Source organism: Chroicocephalus ridibundus, chromosome 2, assembly GCF_963924245.1.
Source record: "Chroicocephalus ridibundus chromosome 2, bChrRid1.1, whole genome shotgun sequence".
In the NCBI taxonomy this organism is placed as follows: domain Eukaryota; kingdom Metazoa; phylum Chordata; class Aves; order Charadriiformes; family Laridae; genus Chroicocephalus; species Chroicocephalus ridibundus.
Window position 1 is genome coordinate 130,134,180 of NC_086285.1, and position 17,391 is coordinate 130,151,570.

Genomic DNA, 17,391 nt, shown 5'->3' on the forward strand with positions numbered 1-17,391 from the left:
ACATTATCTGTCAGGTTCAAAAATTGTGAGGGGGAGAGACAGATCGGAGACTGACTGATGGACAGGCAATGTGATCACATTTATTTCCTCAGGAAATCAGATCTGTAAGTCCACCACAAAATGGTGGATCGTATATTGGTGGGTGGGATTTTCAAAAGCCCCTAAGACCCAGAGCAGCAAATTTATTTGTGCGCCTCATCTTAACTCAGATAAAAGGAGAATTAGGTACCTAAGTAATATTAAAAGTCTAACCTTAATTACTTTAATAGGATTTGCCGTATCACTTGAGTAGCCTTAATCCCACTTGCTGTATTTAACATGGTAGGTGATAGGAGTTTTGGCACTGATTTAAGAGAGTCTATCATTTTGGCCTCTTCTCCCAGGTGAATAATGACAGGACCAGAGGAAATGGTCTGAAGTTGCGGCAGGGGAGGTTTAGATTAGATATTAGGAAGAATTACTTTACTGAAAGAGTGGTCAGGCACTGGAACAGCCTGGCCAGGGAGGTGGTTGAGTCACCATCCCTAGAGGTGTTTAAGAAACGTGTAGATTTGGCACTTCAGGGCATGCTCTAGTGGCAGAGATTGTAGGTTGTTTGGTTGGACTCGATGATCTCAAAGGTCCTTTCCAACCATGAAGATTCTATGATTCTGTGATTCTATGATTTTATAAAGCTTACAGAAAAGCAACGATAATGTCTGAAAATCTTGAAAATTTTAAAGTTACATCAGACGCCTTAATTCACACATATTGTCTTAACAGTAAAATCTAAAAAAGCCTTAGATTGGTGCCAAACAGTCAACATTGAAGCATTGTTCCTACAAGTTTTTACATTGATCCACGCAAATGAAAAAATATATTGGGTAAGAGATCTCCCATTTTCTATAACCACTTAAAACATATGGTATGTCAGAGAAGACAAAATGTTGCAAGGGCACAGTCAAGGCAAGTCTTCATTGGGTTTGCAGTACTTCTACAGGCAAGGTGTGTAGCAAAGAGCTATATGCCATGGTAGATAAGGTGTACTGATGCTGTCAAGACATGTGAGCAAATTCTGGCTGATAAGTATTTGCAGGAAGGATTGCAGAGGAAAGTGCGCAGAGTGACTACAAGTATAGATGCGATACCTGTGTCTTCTGGGCATTGTGAAAGTAAGACTAGTATGCATCACTATCAAAATTAATTTCTTCTAGTAAATGGAATGCAGATTCCATCAGTGGGTCCAACATCTCACCCTCACTATTTTTCCTGATAAAGTTTTAAATTGTTGTTTTTTAATAACAATTAACTGAGGCCAGGGGCTTTTTTATATGTTTTGCCAAATAACTAGTTTAAGCTAGGGATCAAAATAAATCCATCCATTTACTACATTCCAAGATTAAGAAATTTGCTTTCATTTTATTCTGTAAACCCCAAAACTTATGAGAGCATACTGCGTCAAAATATTTGGGTTTGGATTTAAAATGTCAGATGTATAGTTAGATATCGCTCTTGCAGTGACTAGACAGTCAACATGGGACATTTCAGGAAAAAACTCAATCCAGACTGGTAGATCTCTGTGAAAGCTTTCAGTTTAAATGAGGAGTATCTTCTGAAAAGTTTTACTGCAAAACCTAAATGAATGGGCTTGGTTTTCAAAAGTGCTTAAACGGGTACAAAGAGCCAAAAGAGAGTAAAGAACTCCCCAAATTTATTATGTTTATTGAGAAGCTTATCTCTAGGAACTTATAAAGAAGTTAGGCAGAGACTAAGCAGTGCAAATAGTTTGACCCATTTAAATTCTAAGCATTAGGGCATTATTTGTCCATCTCCCTGACAGTAAAACCAAAGCTAATAAATAACCACATTGCATCATCTTTCCTTGCTACCTTCATGGAAATCCTGTTTACTTAGATCCTTGCCTGCCAAGTGAAACAATATTTGAGTTCTTGAATGACATATGAGCTTTAATCCAGGTTGGCAATCACTGGGTATTCACTGACTCAGCTGAGATTATAAATGAATTAGGTATTTTTTATTCTTGATTCTTTTATTGTTTCTTCAGTGAATTCAACTAAAAAGAATGATGATGCTGTCTGTATTGCCTATACTAATCCTATTCAGAGTCTCCATAGTGGCACCATTACAGGAAATACACTACAGCCACTTCTGTCTTCTGTCAATGTTTTCCTTTCTTTTAGTGCATGAAGGTAGCTAGAGGACAGAACTATCCTTAGATATTGAAATAGTCCTCCCCTGTCCTTTCAGCTGTCCAGGCAGGGGAACCTGGTATCATATCAGTTGAAATTAAATGAAAGGCATGAGCACAAAGGGACTGAGAAGGTAGTTTCATGAAGAGGTTAACTCAAAAAGATGTCTGTCACTCCAAAAAAACATGTAAGATGAATAATATGAATGCATCAATAGTATTACTACTATGGTTGATTTTACTGCATTACTCTATTCTGTTAGGTTCTGTGCAGACACAGAAAAAGCTGGTCCCTGGCCTCAGGCAGCATGCATCTACATATAAAAAAGACACAAAAGGACACAGTTAGACAGAGGATAAGAAAACAGTGAAGCCGTGATGGTGAGGGGTGACCTTATCAACGCTTATAAATACTTAAAGGGTGGGTGTCAGGAGGATGGGGCCAGGCTCTTTTCAGTGGTGCCCGGGGACAGGACAAGAGGCAATGGGCACAAACTGGAACATAGGAAGTTCCACCTAAACATGAGGAGGAACTTCTTTACCCTGAGGGTGGCAGAGCACTGGAACAGGCTGCCCAGAGAGGTGGTGGAGTCTCCATCTCTGGAGACATTCAAAACCCACCTGGACGTGTTCCTGTGTAACCTGCTCTAGGTGACCCTGCTCTGGCAGGGGGGTTGGACTAGATGATCTCCAGAGGTCCCTTCCAACCCTATGATTCTATGATTCTATGATTCTATGATTCTATGAAAACAATAAGCCTAAGAAATTGCATGTCTGCAACCTAGGTCTTGAGAAGCCTGGAAATGTCCCAGGCAAGAGCTTCAAGGAGGGACTGAAAGGAGAAAACTCCTTTTGTGGAGCTTTTAGGAACAGTGAGGGCAAAAGGGGGCCTGCACCTAATTCTAGCTCACTACTAAAGAACAGCTGGTGCCATAGGTTAGATGGCAGCAGTAAAAAGTGCGTTGATTTGAGGATAAGAGTCTTAGGTTTGATGTGACAGAGAAATGTGAGCGTAAGGATGCACACAGAGAGCTAACACTTTCAGCTGTGCACAAAAAGCAAAGCAGTCTTTACAGCAGCCTCATGGGTAGGTGTGAGCAGGGCAAGGGTGTGATTTTGACAAGACCAGAAAAAGGTCTCAATAAATGAGACAACCATAACCTAAATGAGAAGTTCGGTTTTGTGAATAGACAAAGAGAATTCTATCCTGTACATGTTATGCAGGGGGAATTAGTAAAAAAAGAGGTATGAACTAGGGATGAAGACACAGAGGAGCCTGATAGATGTTCAGGTATAGCCAAAATGACAGGCAGAGAGATGACACCTGCCACGGCATCAAAGAGGCAGGGAAGGGTTGGGCTGCAAGGGGGAGACTGTTGGCTAATCATCCATGAGAGGAAGGCAGGCAGACATGCTAATATTTTAGTTGCCAGTAATAAATGTTTTGAAGGTGAGAAGTGGATGTGACAATCCTAAATGAGTATGACTGATTGCTCAGAAATAAGTGGTATTTGATATGTATCTGAGAAGCCAATATAATCACAAAACAGAGCACATACCATACTCTATCTCAGAGTAGTAGTTAATCAACTCTGTCTTGTTGCAAAGGAGGAAGATAGCTCATCTTTGATTTCTAACAGAGTTATTTCCATCTTATATTAGCCTATTTTTAGACTAAGTGGGTAAAAGATTTTGCTTCCAAACAAAAATAATATGGTCTCAATGCAGATCCCTGGGATGGCCTGTAACTAACCTCCTTCTTTTTGGAAAAACAAACATTCACTCTAGCTTTTTGTTTGCTTGTTTTCCTTACATACTCAATGTTTAATTCATAGCAAACCCCATGCTTATTCATCCTCTTTAATCATCTTCATTCTGTGAGAGAGCCTGTTGAAAAACTACAGAAGTGATGCTTTTAGGACACCTTTACCTGCTATTTCAGCTTTTAAAAAGCCTGCAAAGCAAAACATTTATTTTTGCCCTTGATAACAGCTGTGTTGGTCTGGCTTTCTACCATGGTATGCTTCTGCAGTTCTCTCCTCAGGCTGACTTCTCTCTAAACTTTCTACTTTCTGTCTTACAGATCGCCCCAGAAAATGTTTGTAAAGCACTGACATCGCTCAGTTGTGTGGAGTTACACCAAGAACAAATTTGGCCTAGTTTAATGGTAATTTCAGAACACAGCAGGGGAAAAAATTTCTTTACTTAACCTAAACATATTTCTAGTTAGCTTGCATTGGAAAATTTACAAAGTTACTGAAGCAAACATCATTTGTCCTACCTTAACATTAAATACTAAAAAAGCCACATTTTCTTCTTTTGATCCTGAAGCTTAATTATTGCTTTTAGTTGTTTTTACAAGAAGTTATTACAAGTTAACTAAACTACTTATTGAATCAAGAAAAAAACTTACATAACCTTATGCCAACTGAAATAGAAATTAACTCTTTCCTGTTCCTAGCTGAGGTCCTACCAAGGTGAATACAATCCATTCGGTGCTTTGACAGCTCTTGAACCTGAATTCTCTCTCTTCAAATCACATTACAGCTGATAACAGTAAGTGCGACGTTAAAGCTCAGAGACCAGAGTACATTCCTTCTGCACCTGGATTTGGAGATGCTCTGTCTTGAGCCTGGCACAGGCAGTAGCTCCCTCCCTCTTTGAGGACTCACAGAGCTGAGGACTTCTTTCTTGGCGCTCTGCTGAGACGACCGCCCGTGCTTCTGGCCCTGCCTGGGCGGCAGACTCGCGCCACTGGTCGGTGGTTCTTCTGGTGATTCTGCCACTGACGTCATCTCGGCAAATATTTTATCAGTCTCCTCTTTAGCCATGAAAATGAAACAGAAGCGGTAAAATAAGAATTAAGTTGTTACCCCCCCCAATCATTCAATAAATACATAAACTAATTAAATAAAATCAACTAACCTGATCAACCCAAATGTGACTGCTGGTTTAAGAAAAAAAAAAACCTTTAATTTTTGTCAGTATACATATTGAAAAATGAAGATACTCGGATACAAAAATAAAACTGGTGTTAAACTTTGGCAGCACCAACAAACTGAGGAAAGAAAATAGTATATATATAAAACTTGTGTATCCATTTCAGAACTACAATAACAAAGAAAAAGAAGAGAAAACCATTGAACTATCAAATCTATATTAATTGAGGATTGCACTAACATTTTCTAATCTGCATATTTCAGATTACTGATATCAGCATTATTCCAATATGCATTGCAGATAATTAAGCCTATTTTTTCATGTCCTGTAAATCATCTTTGCACAAATATGATTAATTTCTTCTCTATATATTTCCAGTGACCTAAATCCTTCTTTTTTTTTCCTGTAAGATCAATATCCTTAGGCTGTTTCTTCATAGACTATGTTTTAAATATGAAAAATGCCTGACATGATGTAAGCATACTATGAGTGAAAGATTAGCTTCTCATGTACATCACCCTGGTTTATATATATTACTCTGCTTCCCACCCTTGTGGTGAAAAGAGCATTTGTGCTTTGGCCATGAGCAAACCAGATGTTTCATGACACCTAAATGACATGTTACATTTGACTACAGTGCATTTATCAATAACTAGTCCTGAATTCTCTGGGTTCACATGTGCATCCTTTAGAGTCTTTTAGAAGAGTATCTAGAGTCTCTACCACTGGCAATTCACACATGCTTTTCCTTCACACCTGGCCTCAACATTAATTTTAAACATTTTTTCTATGAACAACAGAAGCCTGGCTTACTCTAAATTTGTCCTGTGTCTCTAAAACTATTCCAACTATGGTAACTTCCAATTTCCTAATCCTCAGTAATTGCCAGTGCAGCACCTCCGATTCCTCCCCAGCCCTCAGTATTGCCTTCACTTTCCCACCAGGCTCCCCCACCCTAGAGCTGAAGCCCTCCTAGACCTGCCTTGGCCATCAGAGCCCTCTCATGGGTCTCACCTTTGCTGGCCTACTTATCGGGCAAGACTTGCACGGGCTGTGCGAGTGTCAGCACAGTGGCCCTCGGCCACCTGCCTGCCACCGTAGGCAAGCAAACAGGACAGGAACACCTTCATCGTGTTTCCTCCCTCTCCTCCTCTGTCTATTCCCCACTCACCATATGGGTTAGAGGAGTTTGTTCTCCTACCAGAGAAATGCCTTTTGAGCTGCGCTCCACTCAAAACCACATGCCAAGTGAAGCCTGGATCACCAAAATTTAACCTTCAAGGCAGAGGGAGAGGACATCCTAGTGGCCCATGGGCTGAAGGTGTCACAGTTTCTCCTGGCAGCTAGAAGGGCTCCAGAGCTCCCACCAGGGCATTGGGCAGGTGTTTGCCAGAGAAGCAACGTTGGGAACAAAGAATTAGAATCATAGAATCATAGAATTGTTGAGGTTGGAAGGGACCTTTAAGATCATCGAGTCCAACCTTTAGCCTACCCTGACAAGAGCCACTTCTAAACCATGTCCCTCAGTGCCCCATCTACCCTTTTTTTAAACACCTCCAGAGATGGTGAATCCACCACCTCCCTGGGCAGCCTATTCCAATGTTTAATAACCCTTTCAGTGAAAGGGTTATTAATTATGCTGAATTATGCTACATGCTTGTACTGTCGGATTGAAAGGCAGGGGAATTATGAGGCAACTGGCTGGCTGAGAAGTCTGTAGCAGCTGTGCTTTTTTCAAAGCTCTAAGGAAGCTGGTTGACATTAGGAGAGTGCTTGCACAGCAAATGGCTGAAGAATAACCTGAGAAAACAAGCCTTGGTCTCCACAAGGAATTTGGCACAGTGTCCGTAATTCATACTTGCAAAACCAGCCATACGTGCCTTCCTGCCCCCTTCCCCGGCCATGAGCAGTAACATCGCAAAGGTCTTCCTTCATTTCTCATTGGAAGTTAAACTTCTTTCAGGACTGATGAGGCACTTCGGTAATGCCAAATATCATCTTTATTTAAAATATTTAAAGAACTACCTATCCAAATCACTTTGAATCTGGACATAAACTACTTCTTCAAATGCCAAATATACTAATGGAAAATGATCTGTTTTGAGAGTACCAGAAGTGAAGAAACACTGAAATTTATAATGGAGAGCAGCACATCTCCGTAACGGTGAACATCTAGTTTTACTTCTGAAACAGAAAACTCAATTGTGGAAAAGGAAGAACCCGAGCACTTGGATAGAAATCTTATTGCTGTTGCCAAGAATATTCCTGTTGGAGTTTTGACCAATGAATTATAGTTTAACATTTCACAGTCACAATAATTTCCAGTTGCCCCAAGATTTCTGAGATGGGCTTGGCAGCCCCGAGCGAGTCACACCGGGGTAGCTTATTTCAAGCACCACCTAGTGGATCTATTTAAAAGACACCAAAAAAATACATAAATCGTTAATAGCAAGTCACAACAGCTCTGAAAAATGCTTAATTAATAAAGGTGAGAAAATACTAATATGTCGAGCTGTTCCATGTACAAAATTTGGCTACTACTGAGCCTCAGCACAGGACATTCTCTTCCCAACTCTTTAGGGCAAAAATATTAAGAGAGATATGTCCTTTAACGATCCGAATTCCCTGAATAAAAGAAAAATTAACTTCTGCTTTTAAAAGAAAACAAGTGAGAGAGAAAGACTGAGATGTCATGATGTTACTAATGGAAAATAACTAACAAAAGAAAGAAGGTATTTCTAATCTTGTTCACTGGTCAGTAAAATGTGGCTATATAATTATGCAAGTATATAATTTTTAAAATTTAGTATATTATGCTTAGAGACACTTGATAGACCTACTATTTGAGCAATTCCCTAAAATAAAAATAATATAACATGAATCAATATGTTTATTAATACTTCTATTGCTTCTGTTGATTTAATTTAAGTATGGAGTTATAGTTACTGATTTTAAATTCTGTGTTTGATCTGATTGTCTTGATTATATACATCATAATGTATAGAATTCATACATTATTACCTATGAAGAGCATTTTTCAGCAAGACTTCAGATTTATTGTTGCAAGAAAGTGAAATTTCATTGAAACTATTAAAATATTGAGACGAGTTGTCAGCCTAAAGTAAACTCAGTTTGCCCTGACTCAGGACTGGGACCAAACCTTGAGCACCTGAATTCTTGTGCGTTGTCTAATTAGGGGGCTGTCCAGTGCAGACCTTGCAATTAAGATTAGGCAACAGAGATGGCCATGATCAGGCAACTAAAATACAAAATAGAAATAATACTGGGAAATGTCAACAGTAAGAGAAAGTACTGTCAGGCCAGAAGCAGCATAACCATTTATGAGATGCAGTTACTGAATGGCTGAAAGATCAAAACGGTGGCAAACAGAAATTAGTGAAAGAACTGAAAGCAGAGGCCAATGCTTAGAAAAAACAATCCTGAACTCTCTGCCCTGGAGACACTTCTGAGTGGACAAGAATTAATGGTGTTCATCCAGCAGCTGATCAGACATTTGATAACACAGGTTAATGAAAAGCCTTAAAAAAATGGACAGCTTCTGTGTCTGGAATGAAATATAAGGATGTAGGAAGCATTCTATATCTCTGTTTGATGAGGCTGTTAAAATAAAAATGGACTCACAATAGCCAATGGGCTAGGGGTTCCATCATGTAATTAGTTGTCAGCTGTATTTGATATTTATTTATTCAATTAATCTATATTTAGGAAAAAATAAAAGCTCTTAGTTCTAACTTTTATATATTGAAAATATTTTTCACCCACAGTCCAGATTTATGTGTATTTTTCACTCACAGTCCAGATTTAACTTGTTTTTTACAGTAAAGCATGACTGAAATGCCTTTAAATAAGGTCAATTAATTAAAAATAAGATCAATCTTAAAATAAGATCAGTTCTTGTAAAGAATACAGAGCTACATGCAGTGAAAAGAACAGACCCTTGTCATTAAAGAGGAAACATAATTACTTTTAGTTGACTGAATAGAAATGACCAAAGTACTATGTACTAATCATCACAATTTTATCTTTATTTTGAAATTACCTAAGTTGTTTTGGTCTGTATGTGGTACATTACAAGATATCTCTGCTTCAAAACAGAATTTAAGTTGCGCTCTTCCTACAAATAACAACGGGGCAATCACACTTTGGTGCTTGTTTGTTCATGGTATTCTTTTGTAAATATTTGGATATTAAAAATATAAATAAACTATATTTATTTTGTGTCTAACTATAAAAACACCTTTATCCTGGGGATGCTGAGTGGCTGTGCTGACAAAGTAGGTGTAGGGCCTACGTAAATATTTTGAAGTGAAGCAACTACAAAATATCAAACGTTCCCATTGGTAAGTCTCCTTCTCCCACATACTGTGGTCAAGGAAATAAACAGAAATTTACTAAATTCTATCAGTCTTTGGTGATTAATTCTTTTTATTATCATACTCATTAAAAGGGTGGGTGGCTGGATTTTGTGCCTGCAAAGGTAAATTGTAATGATGGTTTAGCAATGCAGAACTAACACGTAATATAAATCATAGAGCTGCCTTCTGCAGTTTCTATATTTTTGAGGGTCATATTCAGCCTGGTGTCAACGGACACAATTCCACCGACACTGTACGCTGATACTAGGGTTGAATTTAGCCTCTTGCATTGCTCAGGGAGAATGGATGTACGTCTTTTTCCTGGTTTTTTGTTTAGTGAGAGGCCATGGCGCTCAAAGTACACAGAGTAAAATGGCAGCCTTTCTGGTCAGTCAGAACCGTGCTTCCAAGGACTCGGAAACTCTGTCTTGTGTCCAGATCAGGATTTATTAGCAAGACTTCAGCATCCCAGAAGGTAGATGATTTCAAGGAGATATATGCAGTATGTTATCCAAGGACAAAGAAAGTTACCATAGTTCATTGTAAAAAAGTTTGATTCTAAAAAGGTGATTCTGAACATTAAAATGTTTCTTAAATAAACAAAGATGGCAATATAATCTATAAAATCATGCATAATGTGATGCTATAAAGTGATATATATATATAAAATTAGCATATACCTTAGATAGCAGAGGAACATGATACAGATGCAAAGAAAGATAATTATTTTAGATATTTTTAAGGCAAATGTTGTTCAGGAACACAATTCTTTACTTATGGCCTTATTGCACCCTTACTTGGTGGGGGGGTTGTTCGACTTTTTTTGGAAAAAAGAAGTGTGGAGACATAACCCAAAACATAAAAGTATGGCCTGAAGTATACTGCTTCTGATAGGAAGCATACCATACTGTTTTAAATTTCAGTAAATTTTATGGAGCACAATGGAGATCCAGGTAGGTGTTGTAAACACTCACATAAATAATTAATTTTGACAACATCCTATAATTACAGAAGAACAGAGGACTCACCTTGCATAGAAATACCTGTACGGATAGCAAAGTCTAGACATAGGTACAGGGTTTGGGAAGAGGGATTACTTTAACTTTCTCAGGATCTGTCAGAGCAACCTGGCTCGGAGCTAACACTGGAGATATCCCTCCCGTTCCTCCTCTTCTAGTTAGCAGCTAACATCTACAACATTACGCTACACAACTTTTGAATCTAACCATTCAGAAACCGTATAGCAAAAAATATCTAGGGAAAAAATGGAAGCATCATTGACAGTAGGATGTTAGAAAGTTTTGTAAGGTTATAAAACTGATAAAAATTTTCCAACTTCAGAAATCAGATCAATGGAATGAGACGTGGAATGGATGTTGGGAGCAAAGCCAAAACCATCATTCTACCAAGGAGCAAACATGTAGGACTTCTTGAGCAAGAATGGAAAACACAGAATCCTGTGTAAAGGACATGAGAGCTTCTGCCATTTAAAAAAAAAATTAAAAAAATTAAAAAGTTTTAGGGGAAAAAGAAACATAGGATACTCCTGTGACATGACAACAGCCAGGGAGTAAAAATATTTCATTTATCTAATGAAAACAGTCAAAGAGTGCAGGAGTCAAAATGCTGCAGTAACACGCAGAACATGACTTCAGAAAGGTTTAGACATTTTCCACCAGGCTGAACAGAAAAATATTAATAAGGTGGTAGAATGGTGTATCCTTTCCATAATCTATTTAATCCTTTTTTCAAAATAAGTGCCAAAGTAAATTTATGGAACAGGTGACTGTCTCAGCAAATGCACATCATGTCTCTGATAAAGTAAACTTTGTTGTAACCACAAAGATATTCTTGAATCTAGTATCAGAGGTGGGAATCACATAGTTTGTCTTTGAAATAATTACAGCATTCTGTTCATGGCAATTTTTCTTAAACATCGGGAAAATTATAAACTTAAATTAACATTAAAGAATAGCATTCAGTGCATGTTCTCAGCAAGCAGGTTTCCATGTGAGGTTTAGCACCTACAACGCTAGCTTTATGTATATTTACCTACAGCTCATCAAAGCCACATCTTGAAAGAGGAATGAAACACGTAAGGAGCTGTGGTGGAGTACAAATGTCACAGGCTAAATGGAACTAGAGATTTTCTTACTACAGGTCGACTAAACGTATTTGGACAAACAGTATGGTATTTGAACGCTGTCTGCACAATAGTTCCATGCTTTTTCTGGTCTGGCATATGAAATAACTTGAAACAGGGTGGAAACAGACCACAGGCTGCTCTTTACGGTGCGCTTTAAGCAAAGAGGGTTGCTACTTGCAGGAGCGTGTGTGTTTGTTTTAAAGCTACATGCAGGATTTTCTGCTTTTATAAAATCAGAAAATTTTTGGTTTTCCTAGATGTTATATAGTTTGCTAACAAACTGGGGAAAGTATGGTCTTAAATGCACTATGATGTGGGCCAGAGGTACCCCAGCTATATAAACTATGGCCACTGGTAGTCTTCTCTAGCACAGAGTTTGGCTGTTACGCTCCCCTGGGCTGTCGTCAGGATGATGGCATTGCTGAGCTTCAAACACGCAGTTACAGTGACATTGTACACCAAAAGGGAGATTGTTCCACGTGATCAGGAGCAAAGGCAGCAAAAGACATTCATTTTACACAAAATATGAGTGAAATTTAGATTTAAAAAATAGACAGATGGACAGAGAGGGTTTCAAGGAGAGAATGTAAGAAATAAAGGCGATTTTTTTTAAAAGACCGTCTTTCGTAAGAACTAATGAGAGATCTGTCAGCAACTAATCATTTTTGTGGACCCAGCCTACTGTGTTACGTGGCTACATGCTCCCTTAAGGCAAATAGTGAGCACACACTGTTATCAAATATACCAATACTTTACATTAGTATATATCTGGAAGAGATTTTGCCAGTGTGGAAAGCTCCTGTCTTACCTCATGCTCCCAGATCATAGAATGGTTTGGGTTGGAAGGGACCTTGAAGATCACCTAGTTCCAACCCCCCTGCCATGGGCAGGGACACCTCCCACTAGACCAGGCTGCTCAAAGCCCCATCCAGCCTGGCCTTGAACACTTCCAGGGATGGGGTATCCACAGCTTCTCTGGTCAACCTGTTCCAGTGTCTCACCACCCTCACAGTAAAGAATTTCTTCCTAATATCCAATCTAAATCTCCCCTCTTTCAGTTTAAAACCATTACCCCTCATCCTATCACTCCACTCCCGGATAAAGAGTCCCTCTCCCATCTCTCCTGTAGGCCCCCATGAGGTACTGGAAGGCTGCTGTAAGTCTCCCCAGCACCTTCTCTTATACTGCAGCCCACAAAAAATAACACACTGGATAACAAACAAAATAAAATCAAAGTATCTAGGTGTAATCATCGTTGTTTAAACACTAGAATCTCTCTTTTGAAGGCAGCATACACTAACAGCTGCTTAACTCTGTCACAGCATTACCTATTAGCTATTACATTCCATTTAATTGTCCATCAATTATAATTTTATTCTAAGATTATTTATAGTCCTTTCATACAATTTTGCAGTCCTTTCCTACAATGTTTTCCTCCAAACTCTTTCATAAGTGTAGGCCTGTATTTCCTCATTCCCAAGAAGTGCAACAACAACATTAACACATTGTACAACTTTATCACTCTTTTGTGGTCAGTGTATTTTCCAGAGTGCCTGTTGCATACTTTGAAATTCCCCATTCCATAGATGCTATTGAACTATTCAAAACTATTCAAACCTTGGAAAAGAACGCTTGCTGGAATTTGCGACCTGCTGTGGTCTTCAGCACAGGATTGAATTTCACACAGGGTTCAGAGCATGCAGTTGTTGAATTACCACTGACTAAGCGACATTTGACAGTCTTTATATACTCCTATTTTTTGATAGCTCAGAACTATTAAATCCCCCCCCTCACACAGAGTGAAATTGTTTATTTATCTGCAGTTGAGCTCTGTTTTTCACTCATTTGTAGCTGCATTATGAAGACTTTCACCAATGCGACGTTCCTTCATGCCAGATGAAGTTGGGCGGCCCAGTCTCTTCACTCCACAGACAGGGAGCTGAGGCAAAATGCCCAGGTGCAGCTGGAGGTGTGCAAACTGGGACACTCTGGAAGGCAAGTTCCTCAGCAGTGACCTACACCCAAGCTTTGATTTTTTTTCATGAACCAACCACAGACTCTCTCAATCCCAGATAATCATGAAAATGTTGGTTGGTGGGGATATCTGAAGGTCACCTAGTCCAGCTTACTGCTTGGAGGTCTTTCCAATCATAATCCACCAATATATTTTTTTAATATCTTTTTGAGGCAGTAGAAACAGAAGAACACTAGTAGCATGTATTTTCTACTTATTTAATGAGTATTTTCATTATCTTTTTGACCTGTTACGCTACACTGAGAAACACAGGCATCATGCTATTTACAGTTTGTCTGTTGTCTGGTATTAGTTTGTAAGAGCCTTGGGGCCACTTTCTATCTGTAGCCAAGACTTGACAAAGCACTTGTTTTACTGCCCAGTGACAGCCTCTGAGACGTATGAGAAAATAACAGTTATTTGGACTTGGGTCTTTTTATAAGTTTTCTGGCTAAGAAAAGAATCCTCACTAGATTTTCTGAGTGCTTAAGAACTTCTGTCTTAAGTCTCAGTCATTTTCAAAGAAGTTATTACCATAAAATTTTCCTAATTTTTAAAATGCATATATTCTTACGGTTTTGTCCAGTGAAGCTGAAGGGAAAAATGTATCTCAAAAGGGTAAAGGCAGTCATCCTTTTGCCCTTTAAGTTTGACATTCAGTTGGCACAATCACTACTCTGAAAGCAGGAATGGAAAAATCCAAAAGGTTTTGTTGAACATAACAGGGAAGACTTTGATAAGGACCTGCTGATTTCCTGGTTAAACAATGCCAATCGTCCTCCTCCTGAGCTCTGTTGTAGTCTAGAGCTACATTTCCAGAAGGGCCCTGAGACCTTTTCAGGGTCATGAGCGCACATCCGTTCATACATGTTTCAAATAACCACGAGGAATTGGGAATCCTGAAGAGAACGTTACTGTTGCTTGGCACTCCCTGTCGATTAAGTCCAGTTGGAGAACTGCTGGCATAGTGGCTTAGACGTAACCCTGCAAGTGATGCACATGGTTGATGCAAATCTTCAACATGATAATCTGATAGCAAAGGGTGGTGCAATCAAACTATCACAGTTCAGATCATAAATGATTTTCCTGAATGTAACTATTAGACAATGGAATGTTACAGGGGGGTGGGGGGGCAGGGCAGGAGGCCTAAAAGCATTTTGAAAAGCAAACCGTATATATTTCCAAAGTCTCTAGAGTCACATAAGGCTGGAACTCTAACTATAATACTACAGAACTAATTGCCACAGAGCATTCCAGCAAGTCCTCAGAGGCTTGCATTATTCCCCACCAAAAAGGTTCACTTGAGCCTAAGACTTTGTAAAGCTTGTAATGCAGACTGGAATCCTGCTGAACTTGCACTCCCTTTAAGGATAATTTTCACTCTACCACATTCCTAATGGTATAGATAAGGAGGAAAAATGTAGAATCACTTCCCAGCACAGACACCAACATTATCAAAAACTGGAAATATTTGCAGCACAGTGGATTTTTGTCACACAAATCACAATAACCATTATAAACTGAATTCAAAGATCCTACTGCTTTTATTTATTCCACTATTATATTGCATATTCAACTGAATAGATACTATTAAGTCACTAGGGGCCAGCACTTTCTCAAAGGCAATACCGTGCTTCTATAAAAGGAGCAATGTTTAAAACCCCAAACATTCAAAACCAACTGTCAGCCTCACAAAATTAGTGGCATTGGATCACAACCAAGAATATCTTAAACAAATAATAAATTTGAATTCGCTTTTCTTGATGCCCATTTTCAAACTACTTGGCTGCTTACTTTCAAGACTTCTTTGTCTAATGAGGAGGGCTAACACCATTTAAAAAACTGGCACTTTAATGTCATTTTATGATTCCAAAGATAGGGTGTTAAAGAAATACGCTTCCCAGTCTCAGGATAAAATCCCAAGAACTGGTAAGGTGTGATGAACCAGATGGTTTGATTCCCTAATAGATGGCCTAGATTCCCTAACAGACTTATGTGGCAGATTCTTATCGAGTGTTCCTGATGTCAAATTTAGGTCTTTCAAGATCAAAACTCAGTCTTTTATCTTTGCATGTAAACTAGAACCACTTCACCAAGAAGTGAGAATCCCCTCATGCCATAGCTGCCTATGGAGTAGGAAAACAGGAATAAAGAAATATGATTTGAAAGACTGAATATAAGGGTCCCATTTGCTTTGTAACTGTGGTGCCAAAGAGGTGGGGGTCCAGTCTTACGTGCTTTGATAGTGTTTTGAAGGAGTCCTATCCAAAGTTAAGTCTGCAGATCTACTAAAGGTCAACTAATTCATCCAGGTGTCATAAGAGAAGATCAACTTTAACCTTGCCAGCCGCAGTTTAAATCCATGATATTTTGTCCTGTTTGAAAGAATTCAAACAGAAATTATCACTTTCTTTTATGCATAAAAATATTTGATGACCATCTTCATATCAGCCCTCATTCTTCTCCTAGTCCAACCAATCTTTTCTTTTAGAACCTAATTTCCAGACCTTTCATCATCCTTGTTGCTTCCCTCTGGACTCTAGCATACATTTTTTGATGGGCGGCTGTCAGAATTACAAACTGCACTACAACAGAATAAATGAGGACTCTGCAAGTCTTACCTACACCAATTTTGGGCAACTTCCAGTATAATGTTCACTTTTTGACAATAGTAAGAGAATATTATCCACTATAACCTGACTCTTTCATCCAAAACTACTACTTACCTTGTTATTTCACAGAATCACTTTGTGCAATTGTTTAAGAAAAAATAAAATAAATCTTTTACCTTCTGAAGTAAAAACACACGCATCAAGTTTCAGAAGACACTCGGACTGAGTACCTTGAGGGATGTACCTTCACATTATCCTGACAGATATGTTTACACCACAGATGGTATTGGATTTAAGGCATTCTCTCCTCCAAACTCTAAGCAGAATATTAACCACCATGCTGACTTTTCAGATTCAGATTTATAAATGCTTAATTCTCCCCAGAGGCACTGTTGCAGCGGCCTTAGCTTTCACTGATGGTTGCTACAGGAAGCCCCTATACAATTGCTGAATTTGTGTTTACACTAATTGAAGGCTTGTTCACCTAACTAACGATGGAGGTGAAAGCAGCAACATACGCAAAAATACATCTGGAGAAACGTTGCTCCTTCTCCCACCAAACCTGTATCAAGGCACGGACTTGCAAACACAGCTCGCAACAGAGCGACGCGGCCTACACGGTAAAGGTTACCAGCAGGTAACCCCGCCATCCACGAGTGCCCCGGGGCCCCCGCCCCGGCCAGCGCCGTGCGGCAACGGCGACTCCCCCGGGGCCACCGCCTCCCCGGCAGGAGCTGCGGGACGCGAGGAGAAGGCGGTGGTGAGAGGACTGCCCGGGCCCGCTACAGGAAGTAACGGCCAGTAACAGCCACTAACAGCTGCCAGGCCCCTCATAGCGCCGCCAGCCGCCTCCTGCGCATGCGCAGTATCGCCCAGGCCGTTAACGCTATTTATGGCCCCCCAGCATTCCTCAGCCGTCCCCTACGAGCATGCGCGTTCCGCGGGCACACCGATGCCTTCCGCCTGCGCCCCCCCCCCCCCCCCCCCCCGGCGCCAACCCCCGGCTCCCGCCGCCGCGCATGCGCGTTCCCCGGCGGGGCGCCGCCGGCCCCGCCCCCGCGCCATGGGAGCCGCTGGCGGCGGGTGCGCGCGGGGGGCTGTTCCCCGCCCCACGT

At 39.9% G+C, this 17,391-nt stretch overlaps 1 long non-coding RNA gene across 1 annotated transcript; it reads right to left on the reverse strand.

Moving 5' to 3' along the window:
• Nucleotides 1–2,938: 2,938 nt before the first annotated feature.
• On the reverse strand, nucleotides 2,939–17,146 carry LOC134512019 (uncharacterized). Its single transcript, XR_010070027.1, has 3 exons — nucleotides 16,795–17,146; nucleotides 5,114–5,135; nucleotides 2,939–5,009 (listed from the first exon to the last, which is right to left on the reverse strand). It is a non-coding gene; the product is annotated as an uncharacterized LOC134512019 (long non-coding RNA).
• Between the last annotated feature and the right edge of the window lie 245 nt (nucleotides 17,147–17,391).